Source organism: Pipistrellus hanaki, assembly GCF_964339955.1.
Source record: "Pipistrellus hanaki genome assembly, chromosome: 2".
Lineage (NCBI taxonomy): Eukaryota > Metazoa > Chordata > Mammalia > Chiroptera > Vespertilionidae > Pipistrellus > Pipistrellus hanaki.
Window position 1 is genome coordinate 31,819,756 of NC_140504.1, and position 23,006 is coordinate 31,842,761.

Below are 23,006 nucleotides of genomic sequence, written 5' to 3' on the forward strand. Positions count from 1 at the left end.
TATTTGAAGTAGGCAGCTTAATTATAGAAAGATATTAAACTATCTAGGAAAGAGTTAGAAACTGTCCAGGTAAGTGATCTACAAATATCTCTTTCTACAGAAAATCATAAAGTGATATTTTTAGCTCTACTGAAGATACTAGAAGATGCCCTGTATTATAACAATTCATACCTTAAACTTACATTCTTTTTTCTAAAATTTAATTTCAACATGACGCTTCTTTGAGTGCTTGTTATTTGCTTTCCTTGCCATATTTCATTAGCTAGCTCTTTTAGTGCAATGTTGAAAAGGAGTGATGAGAATGGATGTCTTTGTCTTGTTCCTGATTATAGAGGGAAAGCATCTAGTTTCTCAACATTAATATGATGTTAATTGTAGGGTTTTTAAAATATATATCAAATTGACAAAGTTTTTTTTTATTTCTAAATTAATGGAGAGATTTATCATGAATAGGTGTTGGGCATTGAAAAATATTTTTTGGCATCTATTGATATGACCACATGATTCTTCTTCTGTAGACTGTTGATGTGATGGATTGCTTTAATTGAACCAGCTGTATGTGTCTGGGATAAATTCCCCTTGGTATAATTATTTGTATATATTGATACATTGTGGGTTTCTTTGTTAAAAAAAACATTTAAAATTTTAGACATTTTCTAAATTTAATTTGAGCTTCTTTAAAGAACTGACACCCTGAGCTTATCATCTCTCATGGCAACATTCTGCTGGAGCTGATAGCTGTTGCAACAACCCACTCCGCCACAGTCCTTGTAGCTCTTTAGTTTGTGAATACGTGTAGTTGCTTTGTTCATTTGCATTGCCTGCTCAAATGTCTCAAGCCTATTTCTGCCTTGGAGCCAGCAGACATTCTCTAAGCACTGTCATTATTTGATCTCTCTGTGATCTAAACTTATGTACATTGTTGAGACTATTGACCCCTTTGCACTGTAACTATTTTCTTCTAATATTATTCCTGCTTCTTTTACCTGCCTCCTTCAATGATCATATTTTTAAAAGCTGAAATTCCTTGGAATCCTGCTATTTTTTTTCTCTGCTTACTCAGCATAGGTGATCATCCACTCACAGTGTTTTCAGGTCTTAGAATCCCTGATATTCCCCTCTGCCCATACTACTGGCTTACATTAATATTATTCAGATAGTTAGGGGGAATATGAATGGTGCCACATATACCAAGAAGCCATAGAAAATATCAAGGAAACAATGATTTGTGACAGGCTTTCAAAGGGAAGAGTGAGTCACAGATTTTAAATGTCAGTGGTAGAAGGAATGGGGGGAAAAAAATCTACATCATGAAACATATTGATTGTCTGGAAATGTGTTCTGTTTATTCTCACTAGTATAGTGAAAATTTTAATTGACAGGTGAAGAGATGAAGCACCAAAGTCTCCTATTTATTTAACAGCTAAAGACTGTTCTAAAATCCAACATAATCTTACAGACCAGCCTGGAAAGGAAATAACCTTAAGGTCTTCCTTTGTTGAAGGATAATGATATATAAATTTTAAAATAACAAGTTTAGCCAATGAGTGGAATATTATTGTCAATTAAAAATAGAGTATTGATACATACTACGATGTGATAAACCTAAAAAATAATAGGCTAAATAACGGATATCAAAAGCAAAGTCCATATATTATATGATTACAATATCATATATCCAGAAATGACTAGTCTAGAGATACAAAAAGCCAATCAGCAGCTGCCTGAGGCTGGGATTAGGAGTGGGAATTGACTACAAAAGGACATAGGTAGCTTTTCAGATGATAAGGTAGATATTCTAAAATTGGATTATGATGATGGCTGCATTATTGTATACATTTACTAAAACTTGTGTTATATACAATTAATGTATTGTGTACATTATTTCCACATAAAGCTATTAAAAATAGCAATCGCTAGCCCTTTTCTATACTGGTAAGGCACAGTGAGGCTAAATAAGTTACCCTAGAACACACAGCAAATAAATATCAGGACTAGAATTTGAACCCAATAGTCTCCCTACAAGGCAACTGTAAGCATTTTTTCCCCATGAATTAACTGAAAATTGATCGTTTATATAACACTATGACATGGTATAATTTGTATAATTCTCTCATTTTACAGATGAGAACATAAGCATAAAGATTAAGTAACTTAAAGTCATGGCTTAGCTAAAATCGAAACCCAGAGAGATTGACTTTTATCTTATATCTATTATCATACATAGTTGCTTGACCAAACCACAGCTGTTCCTAAAGCCACAGATGCAAGTTTTTTTATTTATGAACAGCTGCCAGAGACGGTGGCCTTGTAAGTGTAAAATCCAGACAACCAAGAGTTAGCCTAGAGTTTTATTAATAACTTTCCTTGCTGAGATCCAGAACTTGACATGCACCACAAAGCCTAGGAGGAGGCTAAGGCTAAGTAACTGTCCATGAACTGACACGTGGTCTGGGAAGGAAATAGCAGGCTTCTTTTAACTTGGCTGAGAATCACCACTTATTTCCATAATCAATCTTACGAAGGAACTGGTTGATTTTTAGAAGTGCATTAGTAAATAGGTCATGTACTAAGAATCTGTGGCTTGTCACTCCAACTTACCTTTCTGACCGTTTTTTAATTTCCTAAAATCTCCTACCTTATTGACCACTCTACATACTAGTAGCAGTTATTAATGATAGCTCACCATTACTGAGTGATTATTATCTAACAGGTTTTCTGCTCTACTGCTTCTGACTCATTAGTACTTAGAAAGACCTTAGGAGACAGCTAGTATATTAGAATCCTTCCTTATTTTTCAGATGAGAGAACCAAGCATAGGGAGGCTGAGTAACTTGCTCAAGGACACACAGCTGCTAAGTAGCAAAGCCAGGATTTGAGCCCAGGCTGTCTGTCTTGGGTCTCAGTGATTAATAGCTATAATAAACTTATATCTCAAGGATGTCAACCCCAGAGGGAAGGTGTCCACATATTCATTCATTTAGTGTTTATTGATTACCAACTCCATGTTATGCATCATACTGGGACATTGCTGGTAATTAAGTATGGTGCTAACTAGGCAAATTTTATAAATTAACTTGCTATCTTCTAATATTATATATTTTTCCTTGAATTTAATAATGAGTGGACTATTCAAGAGTAGTTTTTATCGCAATTATTTTTATCTCATTCATCTTCCTCTTGTTTTTAAAAAATATTTATGTATATATGAATTGATGTGGCATAGTAATAGTATGAATTACTTCCAGAGCATTTCCATTTCTCACTACTTATTTAATGTGTGTGAAATCTTGGCAGTTGGACATGTAAAAGATGAGTTAAAAAAATCATTCATTGTACATATGACTAGTTCTTCCCATGAATAATTCCCTATGGTATTTTGGCAAAGTCAGGTTCTTGTCTAGTTTTAAATGACTCATTTGAAGAAACTTCAGCTGGAGTTAATTCTACAGGTGAATGGACTTGCTGTGAAAGGTTTTTAACATTTGGCCTGCTTTTCCACTTCTTAAAATTATAGAGAATTACTCCTAATTACTTTCTCTAACAACCTCAGATTCTGTTTCTTCCTGTTTTATGTCATTTGTGACTCACGGTCCTTCTAGATAAGTATCATACCTTCCATGAATTATTTCTGAATGCAGCATAGCTTTTATCTTTCCATAGGATGGTAGTTCTTATAAAGAGAGTTCATTGTATATTTTTCCTATGGGGGGGGGCATAATTTATTTCATAAAGGAAAAAAGAGAGGGATAGAGAGAGAGAAACATCAATGATGAAAGAGAATCATTGATTGATTGGCTGCCTCCTGTATGCCCCAGCCCACCTCCCAGGCATGTGCCCTGACCAAGAATTAAACCATGACCTCTGGTCCTTAGGTCAGTGCTCAACCATTGAGCCACTTCCTCTATGAATGTGGGCTTTGTTTTGAATAAAAGTATAAATTATATGTTCATTAATCTTTGATTTAAACTTTAAAAATTTAAGTCTGAATCAGAATTCAAACAGATCATCTGAACAGTGGTCAATCATTGACTAAACTCATAGGTGGGAAACCCAGGCCCATATTTCCAAGTTTTCTATCACACAGAATATATAAATACATTTCCTATTTTACACAGAGATATGTTAATATGAAAGCACTTGTAAATGGATATTGAAGAAAATGTTTATGTACCTTTCAGGCATATTGAATCTATGTGCCATTTTCAAAAAGGAAATAATGGTCATACTATTGGGTAGAAACATGATTTTTTATGAGTAGGAAATATGTGAACTTTCTAGAGGTTGCCAGTCAACAGTTTAGCTTATTGATTGGCATATGTTTATTTTAACCTTTATGTAGAGACTTTCCAATAGGTTAAATAATTTTACTGTTCTTTCCTGCCTAGATTTCAGAATTAAATATAATTAAATATAAGACTTTGAGGCAAGGGTCTTTCCAGAACTTTATCACGTTTGTCTTTTATCAATACCTTGCCATATTTTTTCATATATTGTAACTCTTTCGTATCATAGCCAGAGCTTCTGGTGGTAGTCTGTATTTTAGAGAGAAACAATGAGAAGCTAGATTTATTGTAAATTTTAAACATGTAATTTTGTGAAAGTTATCTAATATATATATATATATATATACATATATATATATACATATATATATATATTTTTTTTTTCCCTTCACAAAGCTTAGTGTTGATTATTCCTTATTTCTACCCACACACTATCATAGAAATGCTATGCTACTTGGCCACATTTGAGACTTGGGGATGGAATATGCATGTTGGAACAAATCCTTGATTAGCAGAGTCCCATACTGAGTGGCAGTTCACTTCACCCGGCCCCTGCTGAGAACCATTGTGCAAAGATTTGCCTTAACAGGCAGTGCTATAGCAGAGATGGCTTTGATATTTCAATCTATTTTTGGATAGATTTTACACTTTGGTGTTTGGTATGTTTTCTTTCTTTGGGATAGACAGCTGGTGGCTGTATTAGCATTTACTAAGAATGTTACAGCAATTCTCACAACATAGTAATCCTATTTTTTAGTGTACACCCAAGGTATTACATTTCAGGGCTGGTGAAATATAATTGATGTATCTGAATCATTTAAAATCTCTATATACACTAGTAGCAGTTGAAAAAACTGGATATGCCACACCCAGGCTAAGTCATTGCGGTCTAATTCAGTAGTTCTTAGATTTTAGTGTAAATGAGAAACACTTGGAGAGCTGGTGAAAACAAACACAAACAAACAAACAAAATCAAACAAACTGATTACTGATTCCTGAGTACAGAGTTTCTGATCTGTGATCTGGGATGGAGGCTGATGTTTTGTATTTCTAACAACTTTCCAGATGATGCTCGTACTGTCCATCCAGGATCCACATTTTAAGAACAACTTTGATTATGGAGTATTGTCCAACCACAGTGTTTAATGATATGAATGGGCCACATCTCATCTAAGGACCACAATGGAGAATCACTGATCTAATGTAGTGATACACAAACTTATTATGTAATGGACCTGATGATAAATAGTATAGGCTTGTGGGCCAGACAGTTTCTGTCACAACTATTCGCCTCTGCTGTTATAGCAGGAAAGCTACCATAGACAATATATAAATGAATGGATGTGGCTGTGTTCCAGCACAAGTTTATTTATCAAATCAGACAGCAGGCTGAATTTGACCCATGGCTCATCGTTTGCCAGTCCCTGATCTAAATCATAAAAAGGGGATGTGTATCTTTCCCTAGATCACCAATCATCTATATCCTCCATAGTAGCCAGCAACAATGTGTCTGGTTTTTTAGTTAGAAGCTGTGGCGGGTGTATAAGAACTATTAATATGATATTTCTACTTTTTGTCCTGAGATTAAAGTTTAGTAAATGTCTAGGGTTGAATAGATTTCATGATATAAGTGAATCTTGGAAAATAAGTAGAAACTAGACAAAAGAGCAGAATTATCAGTGAGGACCAACTAGAGAAAAGGCATGGAGGAACCATTCAGTATGTTCTTTCAATGGGCAATAGGATCTGTGATAGAGAAAGGATTGGAAATGCTGAGTCACAGATGCCCTTTGGCTCACATTTATTGAGTATACTCTAAATTTTGGCACATTGATATGAGAACACCTCAATCAAGACACAGTCATTGCCTTCAAAAATCCTAGAGGTAGATCAAGATATTAAAGAACCACAAAGCCATACATAATTATTTGGAGTTGATAAGCTTAGCACATGCTGGGCTTTCAATGGATGTTAAACTGAAAATGACATTTCTGTGATTGACAATAGGAAATTTTTGGTAGTTCTTCATCAGTAGAGTGGTTTCAAGAAAAACTGTTTTAGGATAAATCATTCTCTATATGGTAGTAAAAAGGCAGCCATACAATAGAATTATATTTAATCATATTACATGAACCCCATAGAAACATTTCTAAATTGAAATATGTTATGTGTTGGGTTGTTCTTTTGCTTGTCATTTTTTGTTTGTTTGTTTGTTTGTTTTAATATACGCTGCTTAAGAAAATACAATCCCACTTGATTGTGATGTATTATTTTTTAATGTACTGTTGTATTGGATTAGCTAGTATTTTGTTTAGGATTTTTGCATCTGTATTCATCAGGGATATTGGTCTGTAGTTTTCTTTTTTTGGTATTATCTTTGCCAGGTTTTGGTATCAGGGTTATATTGACGTTATAGAAAGTGCTAGGAAGTATTGCCTCTTCTTCAATTTTTTTTTTGGAAGAGTTTGAAAAGATTGGGCTTTAATTCTTCCTTGAATGCTTGGTAGAATTCACTGGTGAAGCCATCTGGTCCTGGAATTCTGTTCATGATCAAGTAGGATTCATTCCAGGGATACAAGGATGGTTCAACATTCACAAATAAATCAACATAATACACCACATTAACAAAAGAAAGGACAAAAATAATATGATCTTGTTAATACGTGCAGAAAAAGCATTTAATAAAATACAACATCCATTTATGATTAAAACACTCAATAACATAGTAACAGAAGGAAAGTACCTCAACATAATAAAGGCCATAGATGATAAACCCTCAGCCAATAATATACTCAATGGTAAAAAACTGAAGGCTTTTCCTCTAGGAGTAGGAACAAGACAAGGATGCCCACTCTCACCACTCTTATTCAACACAGTCCTGGAAGTTTTTGCCAGAGCAATAAGGCAAGAGAAAGAAATAAAAGGCATCCAAATAGGTAATAAGTCAAATTGTCACTTTTTGCAGACGAAATAATGCTGTATATAGAAAACCCTAAAGACTTTACCAAAAAATTACTGGAAACAATGAACAAACACATTTAAGTTGCAGGATACAAAATCAATGTGCAAAAATCCATTGCCTTCCAGTATGCCAACAACAAAACTTCAGGAAAAGAAATGGAGAAAACAGTTCCTTTTGCAATTGCAACCAAAAGAACAAAATACCTAGTAATAAACTTAACAAAGAATGTGAAAGACATATATACTGAAAATTATAAAACATTATTAAAAGAGATTGAAAAAGACACTAAAAAATATCTCATGTTCATGAATTGGGAAGAATCAACATAGTTAAAATAGCCATTTTACCCAAAGCAATATAAAGATTTAATGCAATTCCCATCAAAACTCCAGTGTCATTTTTTAAATAAGTAGAATGAGAAATCATCAGATTTGTATGGAACCACAAAAGACCCAGAGTAGCCAAAGCAATCCTAGGGGGGGGGGAAAAAACAAACAAAAAAAAAAACAATGCTGGAGCTATCATACTGATTTTAAAATATATGACAGAGCTAGATACTCAAAACAGCATGAAACAGATACACAAATCAATGGAACAGAATAGAGTGCCCAACCATAAAACTTAAGGATTTTGGTGGTAGAGAATATTTTATGGACTTGACCCCAAAGGTAAGGGAAGTAAAGGCAAAAATACATGAATGAATGGGATTACAGCAAACTGAAGAGCTTTTGCATCGCAAATAAATGGACAACAAAACAATCAGACAGTCAACCAGATGGGAGATGCTATTTGCAAACAGTAGCTCTGACAAAGCTTTAATCTCCAAAATATATAAATAACTTGTAAAATGCAACACCAAACAAATACATAATCCAATCAAAAAGTGAGCAGAGGACTTGAAAATACACCTCTCCCAAGAAGACATACAAATAGTCAATAGATATATGAAAAGATGTTCAAACTCACTGGTAATCAGGGAAATACAAATTAAAACTACAATTTGATACCAGTTAGAGTGGCCATTATCAACAAGACAAGCAACAACAAGTGTTGGAGAGGTTGTGGCAAAAAGGGAACCTCATTCATGGCTGGTAGGAATGTAGACTACTACAACCACTATGGAAAGTAGTCTGGTGATTTTTCAAAAAATTAAAAAGAGCTAACATAGGGCCCAACAAACCCAATCCTGGTTATATACCCAAAAAACTTGAAATTATTTATTGACAAAGATATATGCACCTCTATATTCATTGCAGCATTATTCATGGTGGCCAAGAGTTGGAAACAGCCAGAATACCATATGATAGAGGATTGGATAAAAAGATGTGGTATAGCCGAAGCAGGTTTGGCTCAGTGGTAAAGCATTGGTCTGTGGACTGAGGGGTCCCAGGTTTGATTCCAGTCAAGGGCATGTACATGGGTTGTGGGCACATCCCCGGAGGGGGGTGTGCAGGAGGCAGCTGGTCGATGTTTCTCTCTCATCTACGTTTCTGGCTCTCTATCTCCCTTCCTCTCTGTAAAAAATCAATAAAATATATTTTAAAAAATGACGTGGTATATATACACAATGGAGTACTACACGGCCATAAGAAAGGATGAAACAGTGTCATTTACAACAACATGGATGGACCTTGAGGACATTATTGAAAGTGAAATAAGTCAAACAGATAAAGCTAAGATCTACATGATTTCACTTATATGTGGAATATAAAAACTGAAACTTATAAACACAAAAAACATTGTGTAGTTGCCAGAGGGGGGGGGGGAAAGAAAGGGGTCCTAATATGAGGTGACAGGAGAAGATTTGACTTTGGGTGGTGGGCACATGGTCCTATATACAGATTTTGTAAATTAGTAAACCACACATGAAATGTATATGTTCATATTGACTAATGTTACCATAATAAAAGAAAATTCAAAAATTTTGCTTTAATATGTTTGTACTAGAGGCCCAGTGCATGAAATTCATGCATCTAGGGGAAGGGTGTCCTTCAGCCCAGCCTGCACCCTATCCAATCTAGGACCCCATGAGGGATGTCCAACTACCAGTTTAGTCCTAATACTGGTGAACTGTTGCTCCCAACTTGCTCGCCTGCCTGCCTGCCTGATTGCCTCTAATCACTTCTGCCTGCCAGCCTGATTGACACCTAACTGCTCCCCTGCCAGCCCAATTTCACCCAATTGCCTTCCCTGCTGGCCTGGTCACCCCTGACCTCTTCCCTGCTGGCCTGGTTGCCCACTACTGCCCTTCCCTGTTGGTCTTGTCACCCCTAACTTCCCTCCCTTGCCAGCCTGGTTGCCCCTGTTTTCCCTCTCCTGATGGCCTGGTTGCCCCTAACTGTCCTCCCCTGCAGGCCTGATCTCACCCAACTACCCTCCCCTGCTGGCCTGACTGCCCACAACTGCCATTCCTTCCCAGCCATCTTGTGGTGACTATCTTGTGGGGCGGCCATATTTGACCACATGGGGGCTGCCATCTTGTGCATTGGAGTGATGGACAATTTGCATATTACCTCATTATTATATAGGATTACTTATAGGATCAAGCCATCATCAGAACTAAAGACAATTTCCAGAATTTTATGTACCATTTTGCCTTTCTGATACAAGTATATACCATTTAAAACACCATATGGAGAAGAATTCTCTAGACAAGTAGGGCTTTTCATTTCTGATATTTTATCCCTGGAACATTGAATATAGAGCCTGGGTGAAATATATTATCAAATAAAACAGTTAGTGTTATATCATGTAGAGAATTGTGTACTTTAAGGAGATAATCTGTAAGTTTCATCCTAGTTCTACTATTCTAACTAGATAATACTTGAAAGGTCCATAAGGAACTCATTCAAGCAACTTTTTCTAACAACCAGAAAAAAAAACACATCCTGAATAATGTATCTCAATACTTGAAACTAGAGTTAATTTCATTTAGTAAATAGAATCTTGAATAAGGTGGTAGAATAGGTAAGGATTAATCAAAGGCACTTTGTTAGACAAACTGACATATGACTTTTCAGCTCTCTAACCCAATCAATACAGTGTGGGTAGTTTTTTGGAGACTGGCTGGTGCTTCCTTTCAGTTTGATTTTTAATCAAATATAAGATGCATAAGGAAACATGCCATTTTTATCCAGTTAAATACCAAGAGTAGGGTTAGGAAAAAAGGCCCATGTAACTTAAGTTTTCATGTAACTTGATTTGTAGCTTGAAGACTTAAAAATCAGTGTGAGCATGACTATAACCATTTTTTTTTTTTTGCTACAGGTATTTCCTCATTTCCATGTTGAGGGAGAGGAAAAGCCTACATTTTTACTGAGACAGTAATTGATTTATTGAACAACCTTGCCCATAAATAGAATCTTGAAGCTCTTTTATTTTTTTATTTTTTATTATTTTAATATATTTTTATTGATTTTTTACAGAGAGGAAGGGAGAAGGATAGAGAGTTAGAAACACTGAAGAGAGAGAATCATCGATCAGTTACTTCCTGCACAACCCTACTGGGAATGTGCCCGCAACCAGGGTACATGCCCTTGACCAGAATCAAACCAGGGACCCTTCAGTCCGCAGGCCGATGCTCTATCCACTGAGCCAAACCGGTTTTGGCTTGAGGTTCTTTTAAATAAAAGATGAAAATTAGGTCCAGAACTTCAATCCTCCCCATTTCATATTCTTTTAGTCCCCCACAAATGAAATATTTGAAAGTGTCCTGAACTGTGTATATGGGTGCATGTGTATATTTACCTGTAATAATGATGTAATGTCAATAATCTTGAAAGAAGGACTTTTACTTGATAATAAGTTAGTCCAGAAAGCTTATAATTCACATATTAACAAAGTTAGGTTACTCTTACCAAGAATCTTTGAAATTCATGAGGAAAGAAAGAACAGTTGTTTGGGACTTCCAAACTGGACGAACCTACAGGATCTAACAGACATTTATTTTCCTAAAAGCAGAGGACTTTGAGATTAAAATTCAGAAATATTATTTTATTAAAGTATTTTGGTGGTTGATGACATATTATTATTTTTATTATGTAAAGCTTAAGAAAGCCTGGCCAGCAGTGGTTGAGCATCAACCTATGAACTAGAGGGTCACAGTCTGATTCCTGGTCATGGCAAATGCCCGGGTTGCAGGCTCAATCCCCATTGTAGGGCATGCAGGAGGCAGCCAATCAATGATTCTCTCTCATCATTGATGTTTCTCTCTTTCTCTTTCTCCCTTCCTCTATGAAATCAATAAAATTAAATTTAAAAAAATAAAGCTTAAGAAAGATGGGTAATTTTGAAATTCAGGAGAAAAAGATATAAATGCAAAAACAAAACAAAAAAAGTAAACTAACCTAACAAAAGGGCAAGAATGTTCTCCCTGTCACAAGCATGTGATAAAATGCATTATTACTATCACAGCCCACAAATGTGAAATATTGTATAACCAATCTTGGCATACTAGAAGAGGATATAAAGCAATAGGGTAAGGTTGTCAGTGTCCTAAAATACTATGTAATAATAATAAATTATTGAGTGCTTAGTACATGTTGGGCAATGTGCTAGGCACATTATATGCAATGTTTCTAACCACAATAGTTTAACCTACTTCTTATCTTTTAAACTGAAGAAATTTATATTTAAAGAGTTACATAAATTACCTGAGGTTGCACAGTGTTCAACAAAATTGCCACTCTCTGCCCTAAAAGTGCTCTTTCTACTAAGCATCTCTTCCTTTGGTTGGCCCTTTCTCTCCAAAGAGAAAATAAACTTTGTGTCTAGATATGTGTCTTCTGCTTTACATTTTATTGTGTGAAATGCATGGCACAAAGTATGTGTGCCATTGAGGCTAGCTAAATCAAAGTACATATGTATATTTGTATACATATGTACAAGTGAGAGCAAGAGAAGAAAGTATTTGTGTGTGTGTTTGAAATAAACATTTGTCCTTGAAATAAAATACTGTGCTTAAAAAAAAGTGGATTTATACATTCTTGACTTCTAAAAAAGAAAGAAGAATAGAGATGCTAACAATAGAAAGTAACTGATAAAGAAACTCTGAAAAGCATTAACAAAAAATAAATTCAGGAGCCAACTTTAAATTATCTAGCATAGCTTCCAATTTAAATTGATCATCTCTGTTTTTTTGTTTGTTTGTTTTCCTTTTGTTTTTATGAACAGGAAATGGGCTTTGACTATTAGGCACCTGGATGAAGAGCCTTGGGTTCAGCCTGTCAGAGTCCTGTAACCTGCAAAGACCCTCTGGCTGCCCTAGGATCTTTCAATTGAGGTAAGACCTAATTACTTTAATTAGAATGTTAGACTTTTACTCTTGAATGAACTTTTAATAAGGTAAGTTAGCATAACTCTACATTGTGCCAATAGCTGCTAACTTTGAAAAAAAAAAAAAAAGGAAAATGCAAGCATTATTCTATTGCAAAGGCTTATATATGCCAAATTATATTCAGCTTTTACTTCATGGATTTGAGCCCAAATTCTTTGTAGAATATTATCTAAATATTTAAATTTTGTGTGGCTGTTGCAGTTGTTACAATTTCCTTGCCTTTGTGGTATCAATTCATTTTATACAATTGTAAATTGCATTAAATGTGATCACATTATTCTCACTTTTTAGTTTAAGTTGTGCCAGTGGTTTTGCTTAAAAATGACAACACCATTGCTGTTTGTGCTATGATATACCATGACTTTGCATTGCTTATTTATCCCAAGTTAATTCGGATTTGTTAACCTTTTGTAATACCTGTTTCTCTACACCCTCACATAGACTGTGAACTTCCTTTTAGGCATTGGGTTTTGAAGACGTGTTCTTAAAGGAATTTATAACTCCTTGACACTCCCAGCTTGGAGGGAGGGGGGTTAATGCCAATATGTGATTAGAGTATTTTATTCTGTGGAGCATTAGCTACTGTCAATATTCAAATGCTGATTCAGGCTTATTACATGTAACACTTTACATGACATGGATGATGCAAAGGCCCCAGGGCAGCATGGAACCAAGATCTAGAGACCTGAGCAGACCCAGCATGACCACCAACACACTTTGGGAACTTTGATGTACCATTTAATCCTCCGAGTTTTTCCTTGATTTTGAATTTCCTAGATTAATCAGGGAAGAGTGACAAATGCATATGCTTTGAAGATCAGGCTTATAATTCACATCTGTGAAGTGGCTGGGAGTGAACAGTGGGCCTGTGGGAAAGAGACTGTGCTCCTTCCAAAACCATCCAGATTTAAGCATTTTAAACCTGGACAACAAAGTCAATTATGTGCAGTGGGGGGGGGGGGGGGGGGGGGGGGAGGGCGGCTGAACTTGGCCATTGGATTGAATAAATTCTAAGGTCATTTCCAATTCAATAAATGGTTATAAAATGTTGTAACTATGTAAAATACAATATTGCTGAGCATCTGTTGAGCTCTTGTGTTTATCACGCTTATGTAATTAAAAATAAGTAAAATAAAATGTTTTATTTTATGTTTGCTTTGAATTTCCCCTGGAATTATACAATAGAATTAAGGGAAAAGTTATTTTTTAACATAAAACAATCAATTCATCAGTGTAATATTTTGTGAGTTTAAAAAATTTTTGTTTTTATTAATTCACCTAGAATGAAAACTTTGCATCTAGAACTGTATTCCAAGAATAAGACCTATCCCATAAATTACTGATTAGCAGTTTTTTAGGTTTTTGTTTTTTTAAAATATATTTTATTGATTTTTTACAGAGAGGAAGAGAGAGGGATAAAGTATAGTCTCTAACAGTTTTTAGCTCTATCCACTTTCCCTCTTTATTTTTAATTTATAGTGATGACATATACATATCTCTTTTTTATCACCTTTTACTGACTTTCAAACAGATATTTTAGCTGAGAAAATAAATTCATTTTATCAGAGGCTAATGGCAATTAGGCAGCAAGCTTAGTGGAAGATGGGAACTGGGCCAAGTCAATATACTCTAGGGGTCTTAGCTATTCTCTTTGGCTCAATTTAAGTCAGAATTTATGTCTACTGGAAAATTGAACTCATGACTGTAGAAGCCACGTGTGTTGTCCAGTGGTAAATGGAAAATTAGAAGAACCCAGAATTTGCATGTCTTTAGTTAGGCCCTCCCATTAGCTTCTTTCTTTATTACTTCTGTAGGTTTTCACTTCATGATTATATGCAATTATGAACAAATTCAAGTTACTTCTGGTATAATAAATTTTGAGAATGGGTGTAGTGTATGATACATGCTTTATATCTTCAGGAAATCTTTTCCATGTGTTAATACAAACTGTTCCTGCTTAAGATATATAATCAGAAAAAAAATGTTTTAAGAGTCTTTTGCATTAGACTTCATAGTCCAACATTGTTGTAAGGATTTTAAGTATTTGCTGTTCTACTTCATTGATAGCCAAGTTAGAAAAAATACTTGGGTGTTAATGCTCAAACTGACTAGACCTGGTTAGATCTGTTGTATTTTTTTTTAATTTACCCATAATATCTGACATTAACAACGTGTCTCAGCTCTTTTATTTTTTTTAACAACAACAAAAAAAGTGATAATGTATCAGATATAATTTAAGTGAAGCCAGACATGGAGGCTTTATAATGATGCTTTTTATGTTTTATTGGCTTGTTTTACCAGTGTCACTAAGCATTTTTTAATTCTCTAGTTATACATGTTTACCTTATTACTTTGGTAACGCACAAAGTAGGCATTTATACAATAAACTCAATTATTTATTATTTTTTTAGGCTTAGAAAATTAATGACAGGAATGTCTAACCCTTTGCTTAGCTCACATTCCCAACATGAAAATAAGTAATGCAAGTTTCTAAATAGAGGTAGTTAATTGGCACCTTGCTTGTAAATACACCTCATAAGCAGTTCTGAAACTGAAGTCCCTCAGACCTAAATTCTTTTGTTCTACAAAAGATGCTCTGATATCCACTTAACATAAAAATCACCTTTAACATCTGACATTTATTAGTCATGGCTTTCAAATGAAGTGTTTAATTGAAATCAAAGTGCCATTGTTTTTAATAACCCAGAAAGAATGTGTATGAATATATTTAAGAGGAGATGACAGTGGAGTTAAGAATACTGTGGCTTCTACTTGAATATTGCAGTTGTTTGAACAATTCTATAAAATATCCTTATTATCAAAATCTAATTTAAGGTTTAATGATGCAGTAAAGTTGAGATGTTCACAAAGAAACCAGAATAATAACAGTAAAAATTTAGCCACAGCTTAGTACATTCTAACCAAAATTTTCTGGTCAATTAGATGTGACTGTGTTAAACAGAGACAAACTGCGAAAGTAATTAGAAATCACGTATCAGTGAATAGCTCAATGCTGGAGCCTGTTAAAGGCGTTTTGTGGTGCCTAAGATTTGCTACCCCTTCCTGGGTCTCTTTAAACCAAAGTAAATTCAATTATTACAATTCTTATTTTTCCGGATGAAGTTCTCACTAAAATGTTTAACAAATGTGATTTGTCCCATTATTTACTCTTCACAATTTTATTTTCTTAAGCCTTTACTTAGAGTACATGACTAATTTTTTTTAAAGGCAGTTGAATGAGCTAACAGCAGCAATTCAATGGAAAAATAAAACCTACTGTCATAAACATCCTTATAGCACTCAGGAGCTGTGCATTTCTAATCCACTGGATTACAGTAGAGTCTTGCTGATACTGTAAATCCCATACAAGAGAAAAATAGGGAAGAATTCTGATGACAAAATTATTGAGGCACTTTTTTATCTGTCCTTACATACCCCCTCCCCCAATGTAATTTCATCTAAACAATGATTTGTCTAGTTAATCTACTCAAGACATTAGCTTTGTTGACTGAATCTACAAGCATACCGTGTTTTTATGTGCCTTTAAGATATTGCGCTTTTTACAAGTTTTGTAGCAACCCTGAGTCAAGCAAGTCTATTGGGGTCATTTTCCAATAACATCTGCTCACTTCAGATCTCTGTGTCACATTTTGGTGATTCTTTCAATATTTCCAGCTTTTCCATTATTATACTAGAGGCCCGGTGCATGGATTTATGCATAGGTGGAATCCCTAGGCCTGGCCAGTGATTGGGGCTGATCTGGGCCAGCCGGCGGGGGGGAGGGACCTCAGGAAGTTGGCTGTGGGATTGCACTGACCACCAGGGGGCAGTTCCTGCATTGAACATTTGCCCCCTGGTTGTCAGTATGCATTATAGAGAATGGTTGACCAGTTATTTGGTCGTTTGGTCATTTGGTGGCCTAGGCTTTTATATATATATATATATATATCTATCTGTTATAGTGATCTTTGATGATAGTAGGGCAAGACCCTCTACTGGCAAACATATTACACCTCCCTGAAGGCTCAGAGCATGATTAGTACCTTTTAACAATAAAGTTTGTATATTATGTAGACATAATGATATTGTATTTAAAAGACTATAGTAGACATAATTTTAAATACACATGTAATACATACTAGTACATATGTAACACAACATGATTTTATATGCACTGGGAAACATTTGCAATTTGCTTTTTTTGTGATATTGACTCAGTTGCAGTGATCTGGAACTGAACCCACAATATCTCCAGGGTATTTCTGTATCTTTTTTAAAATAAATTTTAATTAAGTCATTGCCTTATTTTTGGGTTTATACTTTATCATGCAATTAACTAATAGAAAATCCATAAAAAAGAATTTAGATAGAATAAATATTTAAATTGTACTATTTCTGGTAGAAATGGTGATTTTTGTATCATTAGGATCTATCCTTGAAACTGAAATTATTTAAATGACTTTATATCTATTTTTAAGAATGTTGTACTTTAGAAGATAAACTTGAAATAGTTTTCTTTTTAAGAAACAGAAGAAATTTACTTATGTAGGAAATTAAGTCAGTAATCAAGAGCTAAGTAATATTTTAAAGGGAAAGAACTTTGAGTCATCAGTTTTTAGTTTTTATAAATGGCAATATTAGACATCTCCTGCCTAATTTTATAAGGTTTTTAAAGATTTTTAACCATAGTTTTTTATATAAATTTCAAATATATCAACTTTCAACCATATTAATCAGTTTGGCAACAATTCATTCAGGACTTCATGCTGAAAATTATCTTTATACAAGTGGCTTTATTTCCTTATATAACTGATATAAATCTGTAACATTTCCTTGAAAATTTGACATATGGTCTTTTGTTAACCTAACATGTTATGAATTTCATGCCTGTGTATTTATGAAGTACTGTCTTGTCCTTGAAACATCTTTTCATAGTTGTCTTTTCAAGAGAACTGTTTCTAAAATTGATCTTTTTCTAGCTGAATGTTCACCTTTTAAATCAAAGATTATGCCTCTGCAAAACTCATTCTCTTTTTTTTTTTGCTTTCTCTTTCATATATATAATATTTCCACCATATGCAGCATGTTAATACTTTTAAATGCTCTTTAAATTTTTATAAAGACAATTTCATGCATATATTTATGTGAGCATATTATATGCCAGATACTATGTTAAGTACTGGAGAAACAAAAGTAATTATGTTAGCGTTTCTTTCCTCAGGATGCTCACTGTGTAGTGGAGATACAAATGATTACAATACAGTATGATGTTGTAGTGTGAGAATTTAAAAAGTAGCACAAAGATGGATATGGTTTTTTTAAACTCCTAAATACTTCAGCCCAGTTAAATCTCTTTCACTTCATGTCCAAATACTAGGGTGACCAGCTTTTTGAGAGCTAACCTAAAACATAGATCACACACCAGTCTATAGAAATCAATAAAACATAACTTCTATAATAAAAGCATAATATACAAATCAACGAAATGACAGAACAGCAGAATGACCATCCAGATGACCTTCTGGATGACCATGCTATGACACCCATTGGCACCAGGTCAGCCAAGGTGGTCAATGCAATTGGTCGGGGGTCTAGCCATTGGCCCATGTTCACCCTGCAATCAGACATCCCATGAGGGCTCCTGCACTGCAACAGGGCACAGGCCGGGCTGAGGGACCCCAACAAGTGCACAAATTTTGTGCACCAGGTTTCTATTAGTATATAATTATTATATGCATGTGTATTATTACTTTACATGAAAGTATGAAAATTGGTCAAATTTATTTGAAGTTACATATTTCTTATTTTTCTACTACATAATTGCTATCCTTTAAATAAAATAACAGTATTAGAATAAAGGTAGCAATTAGTAGTAATTAATACTACTATGTGTAATTTTACACATATTAATTATTTAATTAGCTTTGTTAATTAAATAATAAAACTATAATATTTCTACAATGCTTTTTTGTTCTATTATCTCCTCTGATACACACCTTATTTCACCAAATTTTGAACTTTTATTGCGCATTTAAATTTTGTAAACTATGCACATTATTATGAATTTTTTAAAAAATATATATTTTATTGATTTTTTACAGAGAGGAAGGGAGAGGAATAGAGAGCTAGAAATATCAATGCGAGAGAGTCATCGATCAGCTGCCTCTTGCACACCCTCCACTGGGGATGTGCCCGCAACCAAGGTACATGCCCTTGACCGGAATCGAACCCGGGACTTTTCAGTCCGCAAGCCAACGCTCTATCCACTGAGCCAAACCGGCCTCGGCTATTATGAATTTTTAAGATAAATAAATTTGAGATTATAAATGAAGAATTTAAATGTGAGTGGACAAACTAAACTATATTTAATGCAATGACTATGGCATAGTTCTTCCTGTCCCATGATACAGTAAGCTGTTTTTATTTTTTATCCTTTTTAATAATACTTCTTTGAACTGCATGCAGCCTTCAGGTCCTCTTCCTTTCCATATAAAAACAAGGTAGTCATATGTAAAATTTCAAGTTCTGCTCTTATCAAGCTCTAATTACACTTATTCCTGGTAGTCCAATATGATAACATCAAGCTAATTATCCTCTCAACAAAATTATCTGATTACTTATGACTTTACTTCCTAGGAGCCACAGGTATTTAAATATCTGAGAACTAGATTCTAGACCTGTCTATCCATTTTGTAGCTATAGCCTTGTTTTGTAGACAAGCTAATGTGATAGGCCCTTCTCACCAAAAACAGAGAGGTGTGTAAGCTATAATATTTTTATAATGCATTTTCGTTCTATTATCTCCTCTGGTACATATAGCTGCCCCCTGAGTCAGTGGAGAGGGCTGTCCCCAACCTCGATCCTTATCTTTTCATATAAATTAATTTATAAAAGGGACCTTGACTGCATTGTGAAAAGCCAATTTATTAAAGCATGCACCTTTATTGAAAAAGCAAAGCAAGCAAACCTATACATCTGGCTTATGAAGCACAGACGAGCTCTCAGAGCTGTTTGTCACTCAGCTCTTTTATATTTATACATTTAACATACAGGCCATTCCTGTCTATATATCTATCATTTTTGGAAACTTCAGGCTACATTGCATAACATTATATTTAGACCTCTACTTCCTAGGGATAATGGTTTTAAAATACAGGGATTTGAACTTACAAAAATAAATTGGATTCCAAATACATTGTGGTCTTAGTAAAGGAAAGAGAAAGTCCTTTTAACTTGGTTCCCCCTTTCTGCTGATATTTCTTAGAGTTTTGAAGTAGTGTGAGTTTTTCTCAACCTAAACATCAAACATCTCTGGCTTAGTCACTTCATTTTTTTCTAGATTTCTTAAGGCCACTCAGAGTTCATCAAACAGACTTGGAGAAATAGCACATAAATGTCTATTTCATTTTTTTCCCCTTCTCTTCAAGGTATTTCCAAATTAGAGAAGAACATTATTCTTGCCCCATACTTTGAAAAAGAAAAAACGCACTTGTCTAACAAGGATATATTTTTCCATGTCTCTAATGTCCCAAATCTCATTAAGGCCTTCTGCACTTTTTGAGAAAAATAAAATAAAAATGATCCATAGCTTTTATTATGAAATTCTCAATATCACCGTTGAGAAAAGTATGCTCTCTTTAACAGTATTATATACAAGGAGTACTGGGCATTTACCGTAGTGGAGAATATCTTTGCATTTTCTTTGGTCACAAGTTATTAGGCTGAAGGGGCTTTGTCAAAATTTATATTTGCATTGTCTGCTAAATATGCAGGTAAATGAGTATGGCAGGCAGACTAATCACCTCATTAAATGTTCAAGACCTCATCCCTAAATTGTGTGAATATGCTATGTTACATGACAAAGCTGGGTTAAGGCAGCAGATAAAATCAAAGTTGCTAATCAACTGACTGTAAGATTGGAAAAATGTCCTTGTGACGACAAAAGACCTTCAGTGTGGAAGAGAGAGGCAGAGGAGTCAGTGTTAGTGTGATGTGTTCTATGAGACTCAACCAGCCATTTGCTGCTTTGAAGATGAGAGTAGGCCTCCAGGGAAGAAATGGAGGTGCCCCCCCAGAAGGGGGAAATCAAAACATTTCCCCTAGAGCTTCAGAAATGGAAGTCAGTCTTGCCAGTACTCTGATTTTTAGCTTTTGCAACTTAATTTTTAACCATTCAGACCCTTTTCAGAATTTTGACTTTTGGAACCATAAGATAATAGATTTGTGTTGTTTTAAGCCACTTTTTGTGGCAATCTGTTACAGCAGCAATAGGTAATTACTACAGTTTTCAAAGTCTACTGTTTATTTGGACAAGAAATCTGTGTTCTTTGTTTATGTTTTCTGCAGTTTCAATATATCCTCATTAAAATCTCCTGGGGTGGGGCAGGGACTGGGTGGAGGGGAGCAATGAGGGATGAAAGGAATGATCTGTAATACTCTCAGTAATAAAGGTGTTAAAAAATAAAATAAAATCTATAAGATGATTTGAAACTCCATTTTTTAACATCAGAATGCCTAAGAACTAGAGGATTTTTTTTTTTTTTTTACATTGTTGGCTCGATTCCATACATCACTTGAGTTAAGGTGAAAACATGATTGTTGTTGAAGCTCTGACTAAATCAGGTCTTCACTGTAATAGAATGACAAATATTATCACATTTTATTTTTGTTTGCCTATATGGTTGAAACCTTTGAGTCAGGAAATATAAATGTATTCATTTTTATAGAATAATCAAGTAGAGGTAGGAAACATGATAATTCTGTGGTGCACCCACAAACTAATACAGTGGCTATTTTGACTAAGCATTGCTATCTTTTGAGGAGAAGAAAAAACATTTTCCTGTTTCATCTAGGACTTGTAAAGATTTGACTTCTTATGTACTTTCATATTCCCTTTTCTACCATGCCCAATCCAAAATTCCTTTCTGCCTATTGAGTAGAGTGTTCTGTTTGGTTAGTTACCTCCCTAATCCAATTCTATGTGTCTTGCTATCTGTCATTAAAATAATACAGCTTCTGGTTTATGGTGACATTGGTATTGTAATCATTCTCATTTCATTATCTGAACTCAGTGTTAAGATTAAATGATTATTACTTCAATATAAAGCACATAGTTAAGCTGCAGGCAAAATCAAAGACAATTATAATGTTTCTGATTACAATGAACTTTGGTTGCACACATAAGTCACATCACTCAGATTAATGCAACAGTGGATGTTCCATTATTAGGAACTGCAAATCATGCTTGCCAATATCAGTGATTGAGGAAAACATAGTGATGGGTTACTTCCAAAAGTAGATAATCTATGCCTCATCAATCTAATACAATAAAAGTCTAACATGCTTAGTGTCTGGTCATCCAGTCATTCAACCAATCAGAGTAATATGCTAATTATATGCTCAAGTTATTCAACCGCTTGCTATGATGTGCACTGACCACCAGGGGGCAGATGCTCCAACCAGTAGGTTAGCCTGCTGCTGGGGTCTGGCCAATTGGGACTGAGTGAGATGGGCCTGACATGCCCTGGAGCTCTCCTGTGGTCCCTCTTGGACTGGCCAACCTTCTATGTCCTTCCCAGGCCCTGATCATACACTAGTGGGGTCACTCGGCCAGGCCTGTGCCCTCGCACAATCCAGGTACCCTCAGGGAATGTAGTAGAACAGGTTTCAGCCCAATCCTGCAGGCCAGCTGAGGTACCCCACTGGTGCATAAATTCGTGCACCAGGCCTCTAGTACGAAAATAAATAAGAGTGTTTTAGTTTTAGTTTTTTGGGCCATATGGGTTTTGTATTTTTCCCATAACCTTCTGTACCCATTGATGAAAATTGAGATGTTTTGCATCCTGAGGAAAGGTTTCTAGGATGTGATGTATGAATTTTAATGCTTAAACTTAAATAGTGCCAGGCAGACCTGAATTGTTTATTATCTTAAGACCAAATATAGCTTTTGATATAATTGGTACTCACATACCTAAAACATAATCTTATTTCCCATACATGCTTATGTTTTCTAACTTGGTGTATTGCACTAAATTTATCAAACCAAAAAGAAAGGAATCATCATATTTAGTATCCTTTTCTTAACCCCTTTTCTAGTAACTCAATAAGTCCTGACACTTTTTTTTTCATTTTATATGCCGAATATAGAATGTCTTCCAATGCTTACAAAAATTATAAGTACAAAAATGCACCTGGAAAAATCTATCTCCTTTCTAACTTGTCCCCAGGCTTCACAGTTTTCACCGAGGCTAAAGCGGTACTCATTAGTTTCATGTGCATGTTTATGGATGTAAATGCAATCACAGATACCATTTTTTATTGTCTCTTTCTGCAACAATCACTACAATTTGAAAAATAGAAGAATGAGTTACATATGGCAGTCTGAGGTCCTTAGCAATTGTGAAATGCATCAGGGTATATATTG

The 23,006-nt window shown here is 34.8% G+C and overlaps 1 protein-coding gene across 3 annotated transcripts in view; it reads left to right on the forward strand.

Annotated features, from left to right (window-relative positions):
- NAALADL2 (N-acetylated alpha-linked acidic dipeptidase like 2) overlaps positions 1–23,006 on the forward strand; it is a 1,087,185-nt gene that overhangs the window by 233,183 nt on the left and 830,996 nt on the right. For all 3 annotated transcript variants that reach the window (XM_084874166.1, XM_084874168.1, XM_084874169.1), the window contains exon 2: positions 12,421–12,529. The gene's annotated coding sequence lies outside the window, so the exon portion shown is untranslated. The remainder of the gene's footprint in view (positions 1–12,420; positions 12,530–23,006) is intronic.